Raw genomic sequence first — 12559 nt, forward strand, 5'->3', positions numbered from 1 at the left:
ATATTGCTTTGCTTGTTTGGCCCTATTTCCTTATATCCAAAATTAACAGAAAATAAAACTGTAACCTTTCTTGGACTAGAACCTGTTTTCCAACTTGAGAATCACTTCAAGCTATTATACCATTCCCTGAAGTGTAAACCTCAGTCAAATGGCAAGATGTGTATAAAATTTACTTTGACTACACTAATGTAATGCCCTGCTGAGGTTCCCAGGAGTATGAGGTACTGTGTTACATTGTCCCCGACCCTGCTCAACTCAGGGTCTGAAAGCTTTGCTATCGCTCATCTGCGTGTCAACTCCTTAAGCAACAGCTTCTCTGCCCTGGCACCATGCTCTTCACATCTCTGCCAGTCCAAACTTCGTCTAGCCCGTAACAATCAATAAACTGAAGAATGGCAACTAGAGCCGTGTCTACACGTGCACGCTACTTCGAAGTAGCGGCACTAACTTCGAAATAGTGCCCATCATGGCTACACGCGTCGGGTGCTATTTCGAAGTTAACTTCAACGTTAGGCGGTGAGACGTCGAAGTCGCTATCCTCATCAGGAGATGGGGATAGCGCCCTACTTTGACGTTCAACGTCGAAGTAGGGACCATGTAGTCATTGTGCGTCCCGCAACTTCGAAATAGCGGGGTCCACCATGGCGGCCATCAGCTGAGGGGTTGAGAGATGCTCTCTCTCCAGCCCCTGCGGGGCTCTATGGTCACCGTGGGCAGCAGCCCTTAGCCCAGGGCTTCTGGCTGCTGCTGCTGCAGCTGGGGATCCATGCTGCAGGCACAGGGTCTGCAACCAGTTGTCGGCTCTGTGGATCTTGTGTTGTTTAGTGCAACTGTGTCTGGAGGGGCCCTTTAAGGGAGCGGCTTGCTGTTGAGTCTGCCCTGTGACCCTGTCTGCAGCTGTGCCTGGCACCCTTATTTCGATGTGTGCTACTTTGGTGTGTAGACGTTCCCTCGCAGCGCCTATTTCGAAGTTGAACATCGACGTTGCCAGCCCTGGAGGACGTGTAGACGTTATTCATCGAAATAAGCTACTTCGATGTAGGCTTCACGTGTAGTTGTAGCCTAGGTGACCAAGGCTGCATAAGAAGGAGTCTGAACCCAGCTCTCCTAAATCTGGGCTAATACTGTAGTAACTAACTCATCCTGATCCCAGATCAACTGGTATTATCAATTACTGCATTCCGTACATTTGGCAGTGTGTGCTGCACCCTGTGTTTTAAACTGTTTCAGGGCCATACATCCTTTAGCTTTAACAGTATTATAGATTAGTGAGGGGAAAATCAATCTCCACACCCCAGAACGAGGTTGTTACGCCTCTGTATCTCTGCATCCAGACCTCAAAAGACTATGTCCTCCCAATACTGCATTTGTTGCAAGCCTGCTAAAATTAGCAGCTGATTTTTTTTTTTAAATGAGAACCTCATTGTGTGCACCTTCTGGCTATTGCTAGAGCCATGATTTTTGGAGCAATCACAAGCAAGCTAGCAGTGTGACTGACAAAATATAATAAGAACATAAGAACATAAGAACATAAGCATGGCCATACTGGGTCAGACCAAAGGTCCATCCAGCCCAGCATCCCATCTGCCGACGGTGGCCAATGCCAGGTGCCCCAGAGAAGGAGAACAGAAGACAATGATCAAGTGATTTATCTCCTGCCATCCATCTCCTGCCCTTGTTCTGAAGGCTAGGGCACCATACTTTATCCCTGGCTAATAGCCATTTATGGACCTAACCTGCAAAAATTTATCAAGCTCTTTTTTAAACCCTAATAGAGTCCTGGCCTTCACAGCCTCCTCAGGCAAGGAGTTCCACAGGTTGACTGTGCGCTGTGTGAAGAAAAATTTCCTTTTATTAGTTTTGAACCTACTACCCATCAATTTCATTTGGTGTCCCCTAGTTCTTGTATTATGGGAAAAGGTAAATCATTTTTCTATATTCACTTTCTCCACACCATTCATGATTTTATATACCTCTATCATATCGCCCCTCAGTCACCTCTTTTCCAAACTGAAAAGTCCCAGTCTCTCTAGCCTCTCCCCATATGGGACCCGTTCCAAGCCCCTAATCATCTTAGTTGCCCTTTTCTGAACCTTTTCTAATGCCAATATATCTTTTTTGAGGTGAGGAGACCACATCTGCACGCAGTACTCAAGATGTGGGCGTACCATAGTTTTATATAGGGGAAGTATGATATCTTTTGTCTTATTATCGATCCCTTTTTTAATAATTCCTAACATCCTATTTGCCTTAGTAACTGCCGCTGCACACTGCATGGATGTCTTCAGAGAACTATCCACTATAACTCCAAGATCCCTTTCCTGATCTGTCGTAGCTAAATTTGACCCCATCATGTAGTACGTGTAATTTGGGTTATTTTTTCCAACATGCATTACCTTACACTTACCCACATTAAATTTCATTTGCCATTTTGCTGCCCAATCACTCAGTTTGCTGAGATCTTTTTGTAGTTCTTCACAATCTGTTTTGGTTTTGACTGTCCTGAACAACTTGGATCTGAATAAAGTTTGAATGTGGCCTAAGATGGAAGAACTGTTTACAGTTTCACTGAGTATGAATCTAAAACTTAACTTTGGTTTTCACTTCAGACATGAATCTTAACCTGAACAGATCCCCACCCCAGCCTATCTCATTAGAACTGAGTGTGTATGCTTAAGGCATCTGTTCTACAAACAGTTTTCGCTCACCCTTTCTCGCTCTCTCTCTCTCTCTCTCTCTCTCTCTCTCTCCTCTAATTCTTCCCAAATGCTTCAGTGTCGGAATTTGTTCAATCCTGTTCATTATTCTAGCTAGCATAAATACTGTTACCAGGCGAGTGATCCACTGCTGAAGGGTAATTATGCATTGATTAGGAGCCAAGAAGCCAGTTAACAAATCTCATCCTTTCAACAGTGTTCATTGATTATTCAAATCCCAAACTTTTATGGTGATTTGTTCCTGTGCAGTTGAAAAATGTTATTTCACATGCATTTTAATGTTGCACAATACTCAACTAATATTCTAAAATAAAATCTGTTTGGTTAGGAGTATATTGGCACCACCTCCTCCTTTTCTGAGCCTCAGCCTGCTATTCTTGCTGCCTCCTTTCCCGGACTTACTTCACGAATCTTCATGATATAGTTGAGTGGTGCTCTCTAGCCTCTCTGAGCTGTCCCTTTAAAACCCTCCCTTCCCATATGTGTGTTGTGATAATTGTGCCTAAAGGTTTACCCTTGTTTGTAAGCTCAACAGTGGATAAAGGCTGATGAATTGTCAGTGATTTGTTATATATAACTGAGTAAGTAAAGATGTGAGGAGACAAAATGTGTTAATTTAAACAGAAAAGGTCAACTGCTGTCACAAACAAGAAGAGCTGAAATTAAGGAACCAAAAGTGGTGGGTCAGAAATTAAGTCTAATGGGTGGACAAAATAGCAAAAAGGTTCTCCCCTCCACACATTACTTGTTTGGGGTCCTTTAAAAAGATTTTGAGAGCCTAGATTAAGAACTTTCTACCACCACCAGGACTGTGGTGAAAGGATTTTTACTAAGTAGGATTGCCAACTTCATAATCACACAAACACCTCTGCTCCTGCCCCACCCGACTCCAGCTACACTCTTGTTTTCTCTCTTCCAACCCTCACTCATTCATTTTTCACAGGGTTTGGGGTGCAGGAGCAAATGGCAGCCATGTGGGTTGTTAATATGTGCTGTTGGCTCTTTAGAGTGCCTAGGCTGCAAAGTAGCCAGTGTGAGCCAGCTGTTAAGCACTTGAACTTCTTTCTCCGAGTTCCAATAATTCTACCAACCAACTAAACTTGGATCCCTGAAGCAGTCCTTGAGAGTCTTACATTGTAATATTATTAGGACAGGGACCCTTTTTTAATAAGCTTGAATGGAACAATGGAGAATGAGGGGAATTCCAAGTATAGTATATATTTTTGTGACTTACATGTACTTCCTTTACATATTGGCTGCTATTTTTGTCCGGCTGAGTGGATTTAAGTCTAAAGGAGTTGCTAGCAAAAGCAAATGGAAAATGAAACCACAACAGAGATAAGATCTCAGAGGTAAATACCAAAAGCATAAGAGAACAATGTTTGGGCTGTTAGTCGGGAAATGCCTAACTTCCCAGCTCTAGTCAGGTTAACCAGCTTGTTTATTTCCAGGATTGGGCCAGAGCTCAAAGAACAACTGTAAAATATAAAATAAAATCTGCCTCAAGAGTCAGGCAGGTCAGTAGGCCATGATTGCTGGAGGAAAATGTTTTAAGATAAAGAGACGAAGAACTTGAAGTAGGGAAAGGTGTCTGTTCCAGTCCAGCAGTCAAGACACCTGGGCTAAGTGGAACTAACAACACTTGGATGGAAAGTATAAGGTTTAGGTATGACCTGAGGTGTGAGCCTTTTTGTTTCAATCCTTTTATCTGCCTGTTGCGTATCGTTGGATAAATAGACAATGTTTGTTTTAAAACACTCAAGTCACTTTAGTCATTGGTCACCTCTCCTGAAGGAACGTCTCCTCCAGTGACCAACCCAAGCCAGACTGGCTGAAAGAATCATACTTAGTGAATGGCGGGGGAAGCTTCAACCTAGAGGTCCAGCGACAAGAGTTTAGCATAGTGGGGGCCCAACCTGTTTGAGGCTCTTTTGCTGTTAGCTTGTATTATTTGTATTATGCTGCTGGATACTTCTGAAAATACTCTATACACTCACCCTGAGACCACATCCACCCTCTGCCTGAGGGGAGTGCTCAAGTCTCTAGGCACTCAGATGCCTGTTTTGAAAGTCCCTTTGTCATTCAAATGGTTATATGCTATTGCTCAAGCTTCTGGTAGTTTTGCTTCCTCCAGTATTCTGAAAACTTGGTTTATTGCAATATAAACACTCTGTAGAATCCAGGGTACAGGTCCATTGAACTGGAAAATTGGCAAGAGTAGTAGTGCAATGGGATAAACCACCCACAACCCATATTTGCTGGCCCTGAGTTTCTCAGCAAGTATGGCCCATAAAGTAGAGTGGGATCCAAAGGGATCAGGTTTGTTAGGATGTTCATTGATTTTACACTCCCTGGGGCAATCCCAGCCACAGCTGTGGGTTTGTCTTTTTCTTTGTGTCGAACCCTTACTTGGAAAGGAACAATCCTCCAGTTCAATCCCCAAATGGGTTTTTAAAGTTGCTTGTCTCCAGCAGAAGCTAACTACACCTGCAGAGTTGGACTTGTTCCTTACACTACTATATCTTTTTTTTTCTCTTTTATTTTTAGCCCTCCCCAGTCCTGCTTTCCTTATGGGTAACTCCAAGGTGATCAACTAATTTATGGCAACTTAACTGGCTTGCAGAAGATGCACAATATTCATACTTTATAGAGAGACATAATAGTTATAGTGAAAAGTCCTTGATAATTTTATGGGGACTCCTTTAGAATGGAGCATGGGGCAGAATACTTACGTTTGCCTTGGACAGAGAAAATAAAGTCCCTTAAAAATTTCATTCTTTTAAAAGTACAGCACAAGGAAACCCCAGGATGAGGAAATCACAGGATTCTTGTAAGACAATTGAGTGGACCTAAAGACCAAGCTATCTTAATAATAGAAATATTCAAACAAAGCTATTATGCTCTGTTTTCTATGGAGGTAGGCAGTGGGTGTTCTGAAGGTATGTCTATACAACAAAGGAAAAACCCATGGCTGGCTCATGCTGGCATGCTCTGGCTTTGGTGGCATGGCTATTTTATTGCTGTGTAGGCTTTTTGAGCAGGCAGCTGGACTCTAGGGACCTGGCAGGTGAGAGAGCCCTACAGTTCAGACTCCAGCCCAAGCCTGGCAGGGTACACACCAATGAAACAGCTCCATAGCCTAAGCCTGCTGAACTCAAGGTGGGTTTTTCTTTTGCTATATGTCCAACCCTTACTTGGAAAGGACCAATTGTCCAATACAAGCAATCATGCTCTGCATAGCACAGAATAAAATTACCATCAAACTAATTACTACAAAATACTTTACAGTGGACAGGGAAAATCCACACAACTTCGATTTTTAAACTTACATTAAGGTTGTCTTTTTATCCGTTACAGAAGACCTCGGTCAGGGGTCTTCAGCTTGCAGCTCCAGAGCCGTATGCAACTCTTTAAGGGCTTCTTTGTGGCTCCCAAAGTTATAGTTGCCAAGTAAAAATCCCTGTGCTGATTATTTTCTGTATTTTGGTGAATGTTTAAAAGCCAAACAATGAACAACTCATATCTGAATAGCAAACAATACATGATCTCAAAATGTTGAATAACTCCCCCTTTAATCTGTACAGTGCATTGTGGGATATGTGTGTGCACTGTTCTTAAAATAGGGGCTACAAAAAGTATGGTTTAATGTAATTTATTAAGGAATGACTCCTATTCACATGCACTGCAGCTCTTGAACTATTGAATTTTTTACCATATTTAAAAAAAAATAAAGAAGAAAAGAAAAGAAACGAAAAAGGTTCTTGTTTTTTGGTTGCTGACCCCTGATCTAGGTAGTCAGAACACATACAACTTCAAGCTCTAATGAATTCATTGGCATTTTTTTTCAAATTTTCCTATAATACAAAATTACCTGATTATATTCTTTTGTACCATTTAATACACTTGCTGTGACTAACCAAACTGTGTAGCTTGTCCTGTGTGTTTTCACCTGTGTATCCTAATTTCAGATTTTCCTGTGTATCTAGTGGCTATAATGACCTCTTTGAAAGTCAAATGCCTATAAAGTAGATTAAAAGGAGTGATGTTGCAATATGTAATGAATTAATGTTTACATAGTTATCTGAGATCCTTGGGTGGTAGAAACTACAAGAATGTAAAGTTCTTATTAGTGAATTTGCAGACCTTGATACTGTTTTTCATGAACATTTTTGCAAAAATACTTGCCCTTTTGCCCTGAAAATGTACCTTTTTGAATTCTATAGAAGCAAACCTTCAAAAAGGTAAGCGTAGTTTTACCAAAAGGATTCACTTGAGGATCATTTTGATGTGCATGCTACATTTTTGGAGAAAATATGTAGATTTCAGGACAGAAAGAATTGCATGAATTCTTCATAAATCTGCAAAGCAGGGCGCATGTTGAGATTAGTAAAGGGATTTTTTACCTGCCCTCAGCTACATCTACACGTGCAGCCAACATCGAAATAGTCTATTTCGATGAATAACGTCTACACGTCCTCCAGGGCCGGCAACGTCGATGTTCAACTTCGACGTTGCTCAGCCCAACATCGAAATAGGCGCAGCAAGGGAACGTCTACACGTCAAAGTAGCACACATCGAAATAGGGATGCCAGGCACAGCTGCAGACAGGGTCACAGGGCGGACTCAACAGCCAGCCGCTCCCTTAAAGGGCCCCTCCCAGACACAGTTTCACTAAACAACACAAGATACACAGAGCTGACACCTGGTTGCAGACCCTGTGCCTGCAGCATAGATCCCCAGCTGCCGCAGAAGCAGCCAGAAGCCCTGGGCTAAGGGCTGCTGCCCACGGTGACCATAGAGCCCCGCAGGGGCTGGAGAGAGAGCATCTCTCAACCCCCCAGCTGATGGCCGCCATGGAGGACCCAGCAATTTCGACGTTGCAGGACGCGGATCGTCTACACGGTCCCTACTTCGACGTTGAACGTCGAAGTAGGGCGCTATTCCTATCTCCTCATGAGGTTAGCGACTTCGACGTCTCGCCGCCTAACGTCGAAGTTAACTTCAAAATAGCGCCCGACGCGTGTAGACGCGATGGGCGCTATTTCGAAGTTGGTGCCGCTACTTCGAAGTAGCGTGCACGTGTAGACGCAGCTCTCATGTCCTTTGAGAATGTTCTTCGTAGCAAATAAACACAAAATACTTATCAAACTGCCACTTCCAAGTTACTTCACTAATATGTGAATCATGCTTTTCATGACCTATTCCCTTTGGAAATGTTAATAAGAAAGATGACATTTGAATATTCTATTCACTTACACTTACTTCTGGGATGCATAAATTGTCCCTTTAATTAAGCTTAGATTTAAAACATGATATAGCTCAACTATGTGCATGAGTAAAATGTATTAATTGTTATAGTTGAAGCTCTCATACAGAAACAGTGTAAGTGATAACGAGATGCATATTTCACTGAGGCAGTCATGTCTACACCACAGCATTAAGTCAGCCTAAGTTCTACAGACGATTATAAATTGTTATTACATCACTTGTGCATGTCCACACAGCGCCCTTTATGTCAGTCGAATGTGTTCCATAGTTGGTGCTCTAACACTGACAGAGAGCAGTGCATTGTGGGTAGCTAGCCCACTGTGCAAATTGCCCCCTTTACCACTAGGAGGTCCTGGAAATACATCGTAGTGCATCATGGAGGTGAGATCACCATGCCATGATGCAGTTTTCTTCATCCCGTAACTGTCCCTGGAAACTTTGTGCCCATCTCCATCTGAAAGCATGGATCCTGCACTGCTTGCCAGTGGTGAGGATTCTGAGCACAACATAGCCAGTCCTGCAGTATTTCACAAGGTGAAAATCTGAACATGCATCCAAGCTCCCTGCCTCACTGTATGCCTGGGGGAGGGGGAGGGATTTCAAGATTTGATACCAGCATTCATGGAACAGCTGCACACAGCGCATCTTCGCAGTTGGGTTCAGGGAAACAAGTCCCCAGGGACAGGGCAGAATGTGATGCAGGTGTGGGATGATGAGCAATGGCTGCAGAACTCTCACCTGCACCCAGGCCCCTTCCGTGAACCCTGTGCTGTGCTCGCCCCTGCCCTGCAGCACGAGGACACTAAAATGAGAGCTGCCCTAACTTTAAACACTGAAAATCTTGGCCTTAAAAAAGGAGCTGAATTTGTGCTTATTACAAAAATCTGCAACCCTCTACACCCCCTTTTTGTCCTATGACTACAGGAATATTAACCGGCCACTTCACCTTGAATGGACTCAATATGTGCCAACTACTTATGCTAAGCTATTGTTCCTGTATTCATCTGTGATGCTCTTGTACCTTTCCCACAACAGAAGAAGAGCTCTGTGAAGCTCAAAACCTTGTCTCTCTCATCAGCAAAAGTTGGTACAATAAAAGATATCACTTTACCCCATCTTGGCTCTCCAAAAAGCAAACTGTCAGCCTAACAGTGCACTATTCACAAGGAAGGGTCACAGAATATGTGGTGGTATTGGTTTCTTGTTCCCAGCCTATGTTTCATTGCTAATTTTACCACCTTCAGAATCATCCTATCCTGATCTTTTGCTAGTCTTCAAGATTTTTCTCATGGTTCTGTGCAGAGAAACAAACCAAGACACACAAGTAGTGTCAATTGCTTAAGAGTCAATTTTTAAATATTCAAAAGCTTACGATGCTAGTATTTTGCTGGTGATTTTCTTTTCATGTTGGATTTGTTCAGTAAAAATCAGGGACATGAAGAGCTATGGTTTCATTCTGGCAAGCCTGTAACCACAGTGATTTGGTTTTAGGCTGACACAATATGGGCATATAAGATGTTTTAGACTTTCCAAATTACCACTGCTTTTTGTGGCAGGTATAGTAAGATAACTTTCTTTTCTTCAAACAATTCTTGCCCAATTTCTGCAGAGATCAGAGGAATGAAAAAATACAAATGCATTTCTCAGTATTCATCCATATAATACACAGGCATACAAAATCTTAGTCCTCAAAGGTGGCCTCATGTAGAAGCATTTAACTTCTCCCTGCTTCTTGGAAAGTCTGTATGCCAGCCCCTACTGCCACAAAAGCATTTGAATGTGGGGGGACAGGTCTCAGTCTTACCTAAGCTATGTCTACACGTGAACGCTACATCAAAGTAGCTTACTTCGATGTAGAGACTATGTATAGGCTGGCAACGTCGACGTTCAACATCGATGTTGCGCAGCACCACATCGAAATAGGCGCAGCGAGGGAACGTCTACACACCAAAGTAGCACACATCGAAATAAGGGTGCCAGGAACAGCTGCAGACAGGGTCACAGGGCGGACTAGCGCTTCCAGGGCAACAGCTAGCTGCTCCCTTAAAGGGCCCCTCCCAGACACACTCAGCCTGCACAGCATGCGGTCTGCAGAGCCATAGGCACGCACACCTCGAGCGACACAGTCATGGACCCCCAGCAGCAGCAGCAGCAGCAGCCAGAGGTCCACTCAGCCGCCCCTGTAGGAGCAGTGCTCACCCTGCTCGATGCCATGCAGGAGGCAGCTGAGCACCTCCTTGCCACAGAGGAGGAGCTGCCCGCAGGGGAGGAGGACTCAACCCCCAACCCTGCAGCACCCTGCCCCTCTCCCCCTGCCCCCCGCCGCACACGCCGCTGGCTGTGGAGCTACCCCACCAGCACCAACTGGTGGGAGCGGCTGGTGCTCGGAGAGTGGGACGACGACCGCTGGCTCCAGAACTTTCGGATGAGCCGGCAGACATTTCTGGAGCTATGCCAGTGGCTCACCCCCGCACTCAGGCACCAGGACACTGCCATGCGGCGTGTCCTAAGCGTGGAGAAACGGGTCGGCATTGCTGTCTGGAAGCTGGCCACTCCAGACAGCTACCGATCCATGGGCCAGCAGTTTGGCGTCAGCAAAGCCACCATCGGGGCTGTCCTCATGGAGGTAAGAGGACCCACAGGGGGAGGAGGGGGGGAAGGCAGCCCTGGCAGGGGAGGGGAGGGGAGGGGGGCCCTGGCAGGGGAGGGCCACACACACCCTGCACACCCCTCATTGATGCTCTCCCATGTGCTTCCCCTGCAGGTCGTCCGCGCCATCAACGCCCTGCTCCTCCACAGGCTCGTAAGGCTGGGGGACCCGGATGCCGCCATCGCGGGCTTTGCCACCCTGGGTTCCCCAATTGCTTCGGGGCTCTGGATGGGACCCACATCCCCATCCGTGCCCCAGAACACAGTGGAGGACGCTACATAAACAGGAAGGGCTACCACTCAGTGGTCCTCCAGGCCTTGGTGGACAGCCGGGGCTGTTTCCTGGACATTTATGTGGGCTGGCCTGGCAGCACCCACGACGCCCGGGTATTCCAGAACTCGGGCCTGTGCCGCCGGCTGGAGGAGGGGACCTACATCGCCCAGCGGCAGATCCCTGTGGGGGACACCACCATGCCCCTCTGCGTCATCGCAGATGTGGCATACCCCCTCTGGCCCTGGCTCATGCACCCGTACACGGGCCATCTGTCAGCCAGCCAGGAGCACTTCAATCAGTGCCTGAACTACACGCGCCAGGTGGTGGAGCGCACATTTGGCCGCCTCAAAGGGCGCTGGAGGTGTCTCCTCACCCGCCTTGATGTGGGCCCCACCAATATCCCCTAGATTGTGGGTGCGTGCAGCGCCCTACACAACCTGGTGGAGAGCAAAGGGGAGGCCTTCTTTCACGGCTGGGCTGTGGAGGCCGGCAGGGCCGATGTGCAGCCACCTGCTGCCCCCAGTTGCCAGGTGGATCCCGAAGGGACCCGGGTCCGGGAGGCCCTGCGGGCCCACTTCGATGAGGCCGCGGGGTGAACGCTGGCAGGCCCCCCACTGAACCTGCCCATCCTCCACAACACTCCCTGCCCCTACGCCCACACCACAGAGCACCCAAGAGCACACCCCCCCCACTTTTCTTGTAAAAATAAAAGCAGACAGTTGTTTGTCAACTCAAACATTTTCTTTACTACAACTCTTATACTATTATTATTATTATTATTATAAATATTCTGAACCAGACAAACTATGTACAGGGGAAATCAAACTGATAAATATATATACATTATAAAAATCGGGATAACTGAAAGGGGAAGACAAGGAAGGGGAGAACTATTTACATGGGGGGGTAAGGATCAGCAAAGTAATGGGTCACAAATACAAACTATTTACAAGAAAAGAACAATAAACTGGGGGGAATATATACAAAGGGGGGGGGCCACGTCCTGGGCCCCATGCCCCTACAGTCCAGTGCTGGGGGTGGGCAGCCGGGATCCCCACCTCGGCCGCAGCCCTGGCTGGGGCTGGCTGGGGGCCGGGCGGACCGGGAGATACGGCCGGTGAGTGTCAGCTGGCCCCAGGTCCCCCTCGGCGGAATAGCCCTCGGTGGTGGGTGGCGGTGCGACGGCGGACGGCACAGCAGCTGGAGCAGTGGGTGGAGCAGGCAGGGCGGGCGCTGTGGCGGCCGGCGCGGCCTGGGGGGCCAGGGAGTCCGCGATGCAGTTGAGGGTCCGCATGTAGGCCCCCCATGCCTCCTGGCGCCAGGCCAGAGCCCGCTCCTGGAGGTGGAGGTGGCGTTCCTCCACCCGCAGCCGCTGCTCGGCGACCTCCAGCTGCCGACGGTGCAGTGCCAGCAGCTGGGGGTCTGTCGCCGCTGGGTGGTGGTGCTGCATCCGCCGTCTTCCCCGCCGTGGGGCCAGTCGTTGCTCCGCCGAGGGGCTGGTCTGGAGTGATGGCCCCAGAGGGCTTTCTGGGACCACTGACGCCTCGCCGGCGCTCTCCGGTCCTTCCGATAGTGCAGCTGCGGAACACAGGAGCGGGGGAAGAAGAGTGGAGACAGCCGTTAGTGTGGGCCCTGAGCCGTGGCCCTTGTC

Source organism: Carettochelys insculpta, chromosome 4 (genome assembly GCF_033958435.1).
Source record: "Carettochelys insculpta isolate YL-2023 chromosome 4, ASM3395843v1, whole genome shotgun sequence".
NCBI lineage: Eukaryota > Metazoa > Chordata > Testudines > Carettochelyidae > Carettochelys > Carettochelys insculpta.